Source organism: Harpia harpyja, chromosome 2, assembly GCF_026419915.1.
Source record: "Harpia harpyja isolate bHarHar1 chromosome 2, bHarHar1 primary haplotype, whole genome shotgun sequence".
Classification (NCBI taxonomy): Eukaryota; Metazoa; Chordata; class Aves; order Accipitriformes; family Accipitridae; genus Harpia; species Harpia harpyja.
The window spans coordinates 39,703,505-39,715,246 of NC_068941.1; the positions used below are offsets into that span (position 1 = coordinate 39,703,505).

The 11,742-nt window shown below is 49.3% G+C and overlaps 1 long non-coding RNA gene across 1 annotated transcript; it reads left to right on the forward strand.

Moving 5' to 3' along the window:
- The first annotated feature begins 5,933 nt into the window (after positions 1–5,933).
- On the forward strand, positions 5,934–7,549 carry LOC128136800 (uncharacterized). Its single transcript, XR_008233484.1, has 2 exons — positions 5,934–6,768; positions 7,238–7,549. It is a non-coding gene; the product is annotated as an uncharacterized LOC128136800 (long non-coding RNA).
- Positions 7,550–11,742: the final 4,193 nt, after the last annotated feature.

Consider the following 11,742-nt stretch of genomic DNA (forward strand, 5'->3'; position numbering starts at 1 on the left):
CAGCAGTGGGTTTCCAGAGGGAAACCGAGGCAGGGAGAGGAGACCAGGAGGGAATGGGACGCTTGAAATGGGGGTTCCTATCAGGGAGATTGCCAGGGGAGCACAGGGCAAGGGGGAGATGGGAGCATCAGAGAGTGGCCTGGGAGAGGCAGAGACAACCTGAGTTTCTGTCTGGCCAGGAGGGGATTTTTCTTTACCCTGCAAACCTGTCCCTGTCATAGTGTCCTTTAAACATTCCATTTCTTTTTAGGCGTGCGCGTTTTCAGTGCCAAACTATATCAAAAGAAAACAGAACCGCCCTCTCTCTCTCTTTGCCTCCCGTTCAGCTTGTTCCCTTCCAACAGACAGGTAGCAGTGACCTTCACCCACTTGTTCATCTTTTCATGGAAGGGTGGTAAGCCACACATCATACATGTCAATTTAAAAGTGTAAATAAGGCTAAGATGCGGGGGGGGGGGGGGATTATAGAATCTAGGTCAGACGAAGGAAATTGAACCTGCCCTTGAAAGTAGGTGATTTTTCCAGCCTCCCAATGTTAAGGCATTGGGTGGAACTCTGTTAATAATTCACACCGTAAACTTTAAATAGTGGTATCAGGTTACATTAGAAAATCAGGTGCTGCCAGCTTTTTGTTGCTAAACTAATGGACTTTGGCTCCAGTGCGAACTATGCATTGCCTTGTCAAATGCCTTGGGACAGAAGTGGTTGCGGCTGTCTCTTCCTCCCACCAGACCGATTTGCCGAAAACCCGTGGTTGTCTTGGGAGAGAGAGGCTCTGTCCTTAGACCCTGCTGATTACAAATGTTCTTGTCCTACCGCTTGGGCAGTTCTGTGCTAGAAATTATTCCACAGTGTTGCCAGGTCTGGTTTATTACAGGCTGCTCTAGGCAACTTGTAAGACCTACAGGGGAGATGGAGTTAGGTACCAAAAGGCCTTTGTGGATCAGAAATCACCTACATATAAAAGAAAGTAAATGGGGAGACCCAATTCATGCTGCTCAATTTAGAGAACTTCTTCCTGCCATACCTGCAGATGGAGATCTTGATCTTAAATTTTTGGTTGCTAATCTTGTGAGCTGGGTCAGAACCTGTGCTGGGCTCTGAAACTCAAGCTTGTAATTTCTTTTTCACCCCTTGGATATAATCAAGTTTCTCAGCTCCAGCCAGGCCATGTTCTGCCAATGATGAACTTTTGGTTAGATACTGTGGTTTGCACGTGCAGAGCTGATATAGGTAATTAGAAAATTACCCAGAATAAAACACCTGCTCCACTTTGCTGGACTGGTTCTTCCTGGGTTCAGAGGAGTAACAAGCAATAAACCCGTATGAGAGCCACTAACCTCAGCAGATCTGGCTTAGATCTCACACAGGGAACAAATTTAATACGTAAGCAAATACAGTTTCACAAAGTCATGTCTCAGAGCAGAGCTTTGGCTTTAAACTGCTTTAACTTTAAATCAGCAGAAAAGCAATTTAAGATTAGGGAAGAGAAATGGAAGGGAAGGGGAGGCTATGGAATAAAGATAAAATTGCTTCCAAGGATTCACATAGCTTTGAAGCACAAACAATAGGACAAAATTCATGTTGACATTGCAGAAAATAGCACAATTAACTTGCATTGGGTGGGTCAGTTTGTGTTGCTGCCTGAAGGTACTGGGAAGAGGCAGGCACTCGGTATATCTAGTTCAGGTTACACGTCAGCGTGAGGTCAGCAAGCCTTCGGTGAGAATACAGGAAGCTGAAAAGTAGCTCATCACCAAAATGTTTTGTCCGGGGTGAATTTCTGGTCTCAAAAGAGAGTGCCACCCAAAAATACACTTTCATCTCAGTCGGTTTGGCCTTGGGTTCAAAACCAGAGGTGCAAACGTGCTTCCTCAGATACTCTCCTTCAGCACATGGCTCAGCCAAGCTTCGTTGTGCGTGTTTGCCTCTGGCTCCGTGATCCCAGGTGGGCTGCCGGCACCTCTGCCCTTGCCTCCCGGCTGCTGTGTGGGCGGCGCAGCAGAAGATGAAGGAATGGTCTGTGGATGTAGCAAAGAGAGATGAACGTGGTGCAGCCCAGAAGGCCCATGCCCGCTGCAGGGCCTTGCTTAGTGGTTGTCTCCAACACACCAGCATCGTGGAGGGGAAGCCAGAAGCAGGGAGACCCCCAGGGTCCCATTTGCCACATGGAGTGTCGATACGTGAACACCAGGCCTTTGTGCTGTGGGTCTTTCCGTTCACTCTTCCTCCCCTGTTTTCACTGAGTGGATGCTGGGGTGGTTTTCCAGCACTCCAGGGGAGGAGTAATAATTTCCATGTAGGCCACTGTGCCGGGAGTGCGTGCTTAGCGCTGGCTGACTGCATCCATCTCTTCTGGGAGTGCTCGAGGCTGGCTGCGCAGAGCATGTGAAGAAAGCAATTCCAGGAAAATCAGTCATCATCAGAGGAAGATACTCACAAAACTACATCTTGGCAAGCTAACTGAAGCAGGGAGGGCTGCCTGGCAGGTTAACCATGCAGTGCTAAGAAGAGAGCTACAGTCTGGCCAACTCTACAGCCCAAGGGAGCAGGAGTGGTCAAACAATGGAGCTTTTGCTAAATCTGTGGTGTGGGGCTTGTGGCACCAAGTTGAGGAGAGGTCTGTGAGCCACAACGGAGAAAACAGAAACTGTCCCAAATCTGCTGAATAAGGAAATGCCATCCCAACCATTCAGAAAAGAAAAAAAGAATGAGAAAAGAAATTGGAAGTGCTTTCAAAGTAGCACAATGCCAGAGAAAGCCAGTCCAGAAAGGTCCCAGAGATCTAATTATAGCCTGCAATCAATGCTGCTCTTATCCGTGCTGCTAATGAGCATATGCGAGGCGAGCAGTTTTGCTGCTCCAGGGCTTCTTGCACTAGAAAGAGCAGCTTGGTAATAACTAGCCGCCTTGCTTGATTAGGGCTCGCTTTGCCTTCTCCCAGTTTCCCAGCCGCCGGTGCGTGCCCTCCAGAGATGTGGGAGCTGTAGCTGAGGCTGTGCAGGACAGGGTAACCAGGCCAAAGCATCAGGGAGGCTCTGGCACATGCACATGTGGCTCCATTACTGGCACACAGAGAGCTGGATGATGAGGGACAGGCCTCCCAAGAGGTGGAAAATGCCATCTTTCAGGATGTGAAAGAATCCCAAATCCCCAGAAACTAATTGCACGGTGGAAGAACCCCTTTCAGGTGCCAGGTTATGTCCGACAGCTTCTTCGTACAAAGAAAAAGCAATGATTGCCCTGCTTCTTCAGGGAATGAAGCGCAGAGAACAGGGGCCAGCACCTCTGTGTTACCAAGTCGGCTGTTAAAGTGCATAGCAAAGTGTTTTCTGGCATGGGCTATGACAAGCAACTGCTTCTCCTTTCCATGCTCAACAAAGAACAGATCCTGTATCTATGGCTCTGGTCCAGACAACACCTGCCAAGCAGAAGGAGAGGCTGCTGCCACCGTGGAGGAGTTGCCTTCATGCACAGATGGGGGAGGCCAGAGGCAGTTCTCCGGCGTGTTTTTTTCTAGCATTCATTTTTTCCAAACAAACAAAGCACAAGCTCTGTCTCGGCCTTGGAGGCCTTGCAGCCTTTCACTAGGTAGTGCAGAAAAGTAGGCACTGGCTGCAGTGAAAATAATGACCAGAGCTGGGAGAGTCCCTGGGACCAGAAGAGGAGGGACTGCTGTGCCGGGGTCTGACCTGGGAACCAGCCTTGAACTCACTCCAGCTTTGTCAAGCTCACTCCGCTCAGAAAGCATCCCAGAAGCATATGGTCTCAATTTTCACACGGTTGGTAACATTTCTTCCCTGCATCGCCTGAGAAAGCTATTTGGATGATTATTCATCCCCACAGTTCAGTAATTGCACCAGTTTGGAGTGGTCTGGGTCCCTGGGGCCGTATTTACAGCTTGGTCTGCTGGGCCATGGAGCCACTCCATACCAAACAGTTGATCCTCTGAGAAGGGATCACTCTCTCTGATCAACGGAAAAGTTTGAGTTCTGGAGATTTCCCCGGGGTTCAGATTTGCCAGTCTTTTCTTTTCTCAGGGTCTATACTGCAGCTGGGAACTCCCCTTGGTCACCGCTCACCCATTCCTCTTGTTGGGTCATCTGCACCTTGGAAAAATCTGGCTACTGATTCAGGTTCAGATTAGTTTGAGGCTCCTAGTTGTTCTCAGTGCCCCCTTAGTGCAAGATGCTATAAATTGCATCCGCTCTTTTCATGTAAGACCATAGCCAAACTTCTTCCTTCTTCACATCGTTAAGGAAACAAAGGCAATCCACGGCTGGAATTTGGAAAGGGAGAAGCAGCCAAGCACGAACACAAGCAGCAGAGCTGAAAAGCAACGTCAGAGCTGAAAATACAGCTCCAAGCTAGCTTATGACCTCCTGTGTATTTCGGAAGAAAAGAGCCTTTGCTTTGTTTGGCTCCAGCTAGAGCTGGGTGGAGCCTTATTTAGGGTAAGAGTTGTACAGAACTGGCTCACAAGTCTCTCTGCTTGCAGCTGATCCTGGAAGTGTATTCTCTCAAGTAGGCAGATTGAGTGTCAGAAACGCAAATTCCCTGAGGGTGGAGCTGCAGGGTCCTGCCAGATGGGCACTTTTTCCAGACTCAGGCAGATCTCTCATTTTGTTAATTAGAAAGCTGAACTGAGGCCTTCTTTCTCCCTTGCTCTTCCTACCCATGATGGGGGAAGATGCCCGTCATCGCTGGGGGGCCTTTGCTGTAAGGAGCTGGCTGATGGCAAGAAAAGACGAATAACTGAATGTGCTGCGCCAGAATGCCATCCTGTCTCCATTCAGTAAAGGCACTACTGAGACGGAGAAGCCCAAGAGGATCGGTCAGGACTGACCTGCAGCCCAGTCCCAGCCTCATGAAAAGCATGGCTGAAGTTGACAGGTAGCTTAGGGGTGTTCAAAGGAGCCGCACCTTCTGCAGTGTGGCTGTGCAACTGCAATGTCTGGGGATCTAAGCAGTGCTTTAATGCTGAGTCTGAATTTAGCTGGATTAAGGCAGACAGAACCTGAGAGCCTGTGCTGGCTCAGCTTAGCACGGTGTGCAGGCATGCTGGCACTCTTTCATTCCAGACATTCATCCGTGAGGCAGGATTTTTCCCAAGCTGACACACTTCAGCTGCAGATTCGATGGACTTAGCCCTTCCAGCACACAGCAGGCAAGAGGAATGAGTGTTTCTGATGCCTAGCTGTGTAATCCAGCACAAGAGACTTGTCCCAGGCCCTACAACGTGAGACCACATTCTCCAGTCCACAACGGGGGTCAGAGATGGCCTGGCCCTGCCACCTCCCCAGGACTTGGGCTCCTCTGTCTCCTCAGTAGGAGTGTAGCCCATCCTGTAGCCTTACAGATGGTATTTAGCTTCATTGAGATGACCTGGAGCCATGGCTTCCCACATCCCATTGTTTTGTTTGGGAAGAGGGGGTTACATGGTTATTTGGAGGTTGGTTAATGTAGCCAGAATTTGGCTACCTCCAGTGTGGCACCCACAAGTCAGCCTAGCAAGCCATCTTTATAAGAAGGGCTATTTTGCCAGTTCTGGCTGGTGCTGCTGCTGGACCAGGGGGAGACCATATGAGAATCGCACCACTCGATTCAGCGTGCTTTCTGAGACACATCCTACAAGAAAGCAACGCAGCAGCAAGACAAGTTACAACAAGCACTCAGAAATAATGCCTGGTCTAATAGACATTCACAGGTGAAAAATCCAGGCTGCAGGCAAGTGAAGGATTGGCTCTACCAAGTAGCATGGGGACCAGCACAAGACCTGCTTTAGAGGATGTGCACAACATGAAGCACACCAACCTGAGTAACTTTAGCACTGCTTTCTGCCTGTCAATGGTTCTGCCTGGCTACTGTGAGGTATGTCAATGCTCTGCTCTTGGGACGGGGACACTCTTGGAGAGGAGCAGACAGTGTTGCTCCCGCATTACCTGAGACCTGATCTGGCAGAGAAGGGGACAGGCAGGCTTGGGGGACCACTGCTCAGCTGCTGGCAGGTACCATGGTAGCAAGAGACATAGATCTCATGTAACCTGCTGCTTGCCCCCCACATCCTTAAAAAAGCATGCTGTGTTTTTAATGTAAGCTCAATAACCGGTCGTCGGTATGAATTTCTGCACCTTCCCTGCATGTCTTCCGCATGCATAAGCATGGGCTCTGGTGTCCTCGGCCAGGGCAAGTGGTGAGGAAGTGGGTATGGTCTGTCCCCTGCCAGGCCACCTCTGTGCTCCATGGCCATGTGGGCCAACAGGTGCCGAAGGAGCTGAACACCAGGGTCCTCTCCCCCATCCTGAGAAATTGCTCCAGGAAGAGGAGAGGAGAGGCAAGGGGCAAAGGTGGCTGGAGTGGCCAGTGTCGTGCTTCCCCATCCAGTCACCTTAAGGCCAAGGGTGGACTTTTCCCAGCACAGCTGAGTTGCTCCATGTTGCCAGTGCGCCAGAGGATGATGGCCAACGCAAGCTGCTGGTCCCCTCACCCAGGGCACAGCTGCATCCTACAGGCATTACTGTGGCCAAGACAAGGCCCTTGGAGATCTTCTTTCCTTGCTAGCAGATATTGCTCTGATTTCAGAGGGAGATGACTCTGCTTTCCTTTTCAAAGTGATCCTGAGTTGCCAGCTGGAGCCATTTCACATGGTGCCCAGCCTCAAAGACAGCCTTGGGCTCTGCGGGTCCTAAGCAGCCTGAGACTGCCATGGGTTTCCCAGGTCTCAGAGCAGGCCACCAAGTCATGTGTGCAGTGCCTGTATTTGTTGAGGTAAGTGGTTAAACACTAAATCCAGTTTGATGCAGGTGAGTAATGACAAAAGCTTTTTGTACCAAACTGTTAATAAATACTCAATTTCTCAATTTTAGACTAAAACAGGATACCTATTAGCAGAAATAACACTCACAAGACAGCTTGCCTGAACAAAAGCTGTGTTCCCTTGCAGTAACACCAAAACTAAAAAAAGGAAAAATGACTAAAATGCTCAGTCATCCTGCTATTAACTCTCAGTGAGTGCATCCCTGCTGGCTTTATGGCTCACTGTTTACCAGCACTGGGCTGTTATTGCAGGGCATTTAGAAGCACTGAAAGATTTGTGTGTAGATTCATTGGTTGTCTAAGAAATCTTGTTGACCACCAACTTAAAAGTTAGTACATGTCTGCTATAATTGCTTGCATGGCTGTAAAGCATTCTAGTGATAATTGTTCTGGTCTCTGAAGTGAAGTTCTTCTCCTGCAGAAGCCACCATGGAGGAGTGGAGGGTTCGATGGATTTATTTATTTTTAGTTTGCCTCCTATTGTGAGTTGATGTGCTTGGAGACAGCTTCTTGGAGAAAGTAAAGCTGGGCTGTGACAGTCCTCAGCCCAAGAGGAAGACCTGTGCCAACATGTCTTACCCCAGTGACCAAGTGTGCTGTGGAATGAGGGGTGGAAGGTGCCACTCGTGGTCTTTGTCACCACATCACCTACAGCTACCCTGAGCCCTGGCTTGCAACATTATCAAGGACACGTTCAGCTGAGCTCATAGATGAATAAACACTCTGCATTTCTGATGGTCTCCCAGATGCCAATAAGCACAGCAAGTAGGAAAATGCAGGAGAAGCAACACCTGCCAGGTGTCCAGGGGAACAATGTGTGAAAGGGGAACAGTCATAAAACCCCGAGTGGGGCTGGAGAGGACTATTATATTTCTTCCTATAAAAGTGCCTGTCTCCATAGTGCTGGAGTGTCACCACACAAACACTGAGGAATTACATTCCTGCTGATAATGCTCCAGTTTTGTTCTGGCAGGGACCATAAAGATGGAAAGCAGGCCCAGGAGATCATGAGTTCCCTACTGCTGAGTATTGAGTGCTGGGAAGGAAACTGGGGTCTGGTTTACTCAGATTGACCTTGATGGGTGTCGTTGGAAGGTGGGCTGTAGGTCAGTTTGGGGCTTGAGCTCTTGGCAGCAGGGTTTTCCAGCAACTGTATTGGGAGTATGGTTCTACCCTTTACTGCAGGAGGCCTTGATATAGCAAGTACCTTGCTATATGCAAATAGCAGCTGCTCCCTTGCCTCAGACTACACATGGGTTAGGACTTGCTAGCCCTGAAATATTTTTGTCCTGTGGCCACTTACCTTGTCCCCTCACATCCATATGTCCTGAATCTGGCCAGGAGCTGGAACAAACAGGGTGCTTTTGCAAGGCTGCAATGTTGCTCAGAGCTCCTTTGATTGCTGAGGAACATGTCTTTTCCCCAGGAGAGCGGGGCAGCCCTGGGACAGGGCACAGAGATGTGGTGGCATCTCCATTGAGGTCATCATCATCCACACGGATGAGGCCTTGAGTGACCTCAGCTAGCTGTGAGAGTGGTCCTGCTTGGAGCAGACATCTAGAGATCTCTTCCCACTTGAACCTGTCTAGGATTCATTAAATATAAAGACATCACCATGGTCTCAAGAAGGCTCCCACACCAGAAATAGCTGGAAGCTATAAAAGCATTTAAGGAGATATCCTGAATATTTCACCCTCTTCTTATGCTCTTTTGAGCACAATTCTCCTGGGTTATGAAGTCTGAGCCTTCCCTCCCCCCTGAGACCACGTAGCAGCATTGGAGCAGAGAGAAGGCCTGTGACTAATGTATCGGCTGGAAGGGCTTGCCTGGTTCCCGGTTCCAGGAGCCAAAGTACTTAACTTGGTGACTGCTCTGACTTATCTGTACTAAGGAACATGCCAGCTGCAATTATTTTTCAACAAAGACACCATTTTTCTTTTTTTAAGCCTCGTGTAAATGTCAATAACAAGTCTTTAAAGACAGCTAATTGTCTGGCACGGTACCCCTCCAAGGGGGAGGATAAAGACAGGCTAGGCAGCTTCTCTGGCTGCAGCGTGGCAGAACCTTGCTGGGCCAGAGGAGCTGGTTTGAAGCTTAGCTCCATCAAAAAGAGACAAGGACATAAATATGTTTTATTGCAATAGTTTAGAGCCTGCCGAACTGCCCAGTAGGAGCAAGTCTGTGGAAATACCAGGGGAGTTTGGGAGCATCGCAACCCAGCCCCATGCTGCTGGCTTTATGGCAAAGCTCTGTGCTGTTCCCAGGGGTGCAGGGTACTCTCGGTGCTGCTGCGAGCTGTGTCCTTGGCACAGCCTCCTCCCACTGCACACAAGTGCCCTTCCTGCCCCCAGACCACACACAAGCTTGTGGAAGACATTGCGAAACCAAGCTCATGCTTGAGTTTCCTGATGGTTATGCTAGCAGTGGTGGAAACAGCATCATGGTGTATAAGAGAGATAAGGGGAATGCCCTGCTGTAGAGCATGAGGGAGATGCTACAGAGCAACAGGAAGCCCCATGGTACATGTCAAAAAGAAAGCACCGCTTATCCTTTGCCTCGTGGACAGGAGACATGACCCCAAAGACCCAGTTTCTTAGTGAGGCTCATTTGCTGACAGTTTGTGGAGGGGAAACCAAAGAAGAAATGCTGACTGCTGCCGGGAAATGATGCACTCGGTCTTCCTCCCCTCTTATGCTACTGCTGCCCTCTGTTAGCAAGGCAAACACATCTTCCACAGGTCACTCTCCACTTCGAGCGCCTGCAAGAGCTACGTTTAACACCAAAGAAAAATTTGCTCCAGCAGCAAAGCACTATCTGGATGCATTTACACTCGCATGGTTTGGCAGAGACATTTTTCCTACCCTCTGCATCTTACCCTGCTGTATGCAGTTTTTCACCTGAGCATCCCCCATGCTGAGTTTAGCCTGGCAAACATCTAAAGCAAGAATATGGAGTGCTCATCCAGCATCTGTACAGAGACACAGACAGACGGCAGGCTGAACTGTCCTCGTTGGGTTTGAAAGCAGTCAGCTTCTCTTGGATTTCCTACATTTTTGCTCATCACCTCCTCACTTTCAGGATCATGTGTCTTAGCTGTAGCTGTGCTCGCACTGTTGTCTGGTGCTCAGTTAGCAACAGAGCCTCACTTTCTGATTAAGCAGGGCCATGAGCTAAGCATGTCTTGAAACATGAACTCAAGGCCCTTTTTCAATACATGAGCAGCCTCAAAGAAAACTTTTTCAGCCTGTCACCAGCCCTGCTCTGGAAGCTGGACAAGGCTGGGGACAACTCTGGCAGTCCATATTCCCCAGCAAGGACCTTCTTAGAAAGCATGAGAATGGGAAGAGAGCAGCAAACTCTCACCTGTGCTCTTCCTGGGGTGCTTGGATCTACTTTTAACAAACTTCTTCTTATACAGTTTTGACCCTGTTCTGCCAGGATGCGGGTGCAGAGAGCCCATATCCTGCCTTTGTCACTGCATCCAGGACTTGCAATCCAGTGTGCTCTAGATGAGGGTGCTGTGGTGGCAGTGGTTCAGCAGAGCTGCTCCCCTGTAAGACAGCATCCCTGGGCCAGTGGGCGATTGTGCTTGGCAAAGGGAGTTGGATATGGACCAGGGGAACACCTGCCCCCCTCCCCTTTACAGAGCTGTCCATGGAGCACAGACTTAGCAAACCTGAACCTCCAAACACCTCAGCCGAGATCAACATCATATCCCAGCTTGATTATCTCTGCCAAGAGGTGGCACCGAAAAACCTCAGGATACAGAGGCTTGGGAACCTCAGAGCAAAGCCTAAGGGGGTGGGGAATGCCAGGAGCACTCTAAGAAATCTTTGTATATTAAACAGCAAGCACACAATCACACCTGCCACCAAGGGCTTTATAAATGTAGTAATTGCAGTGTCTGTATCCTCTAGCAAGTAACACCTGGGCATTAGGAGAGAAATCCAAGAGCTCTCTTAGCCCTTCTAACGCTTGCACATCTTGGCAGCCCCAGATGTCAGCAGGCATAGCTTGGACTTCCTTATCTCGCAAACAGAAACCGTCATCACATGGGGTTTTCGGCCACAAAACTGTTACAGGAAATGGCTGACTGCAGTTGTCTCACTCATGAGCTTGGGTCAGTGTTCGGATGTGAAAGTAGCCACGGCCAAGCCACCCGAATCACCTGGGGATGTGCTGGGGCAGGGGGAGGGGCACAAATAGCTTTTAAAAATATTTATTTTTTCCCCCTGCAACCAGAAAAATAATCAGATGGCCTTTTAAAAGAGGTCTGTGTTGTATGTTTGATTAAAAGAAGAACAGTAGTAAAAAATATATATATATATATCTGAAGCATTTTTAATGGTGCTTAACAGCTGTTGGTTAGATGTGGCGCTGACAGAATTTGGGGAGAAAAGGGAGTGGCAAATGGTTGCCAAGAAAGCGAAGCCCTTTGCCTTATACTACTTCTCATGGCATAACTGCTGTCAGGCTGGGGATTACATGCAGGGTTTCTCTCTTACCCACCTGCATGTGAAAAATCACACACACATAACTTTTCGCCCCCCTCAGCCTGTGCTGTTCCCTTTCCCAGGACCCCAGCACTCCTACTGCAGAGCAGCGCTCAGCTGCCTTTGGGCAGATCTGCCACCCCTGGAAGAATCCCACCACAAAGACAATGCCAGAAGGGCCTCTGGGCACAAACAGCAGTGGGTGACAGCCAACGCAGGCTCCCCTGAGGCACAGGGGAGGAAAACATCACAGACCAGCAAGAAACACCATGCAATACCCTTTTCCCAGGTGCATGCAAATTCCATACTCCTCTGTCAAGGGGAGCACCTTCACCACTCCGTGGAAGAGCTCACACCCCACTGGGTCAGCATGCTTGGTTTTGTGATTCAAAGACTGGGGGAGGAAGCTGAGAAACCAAAAGCTTTACCTTAC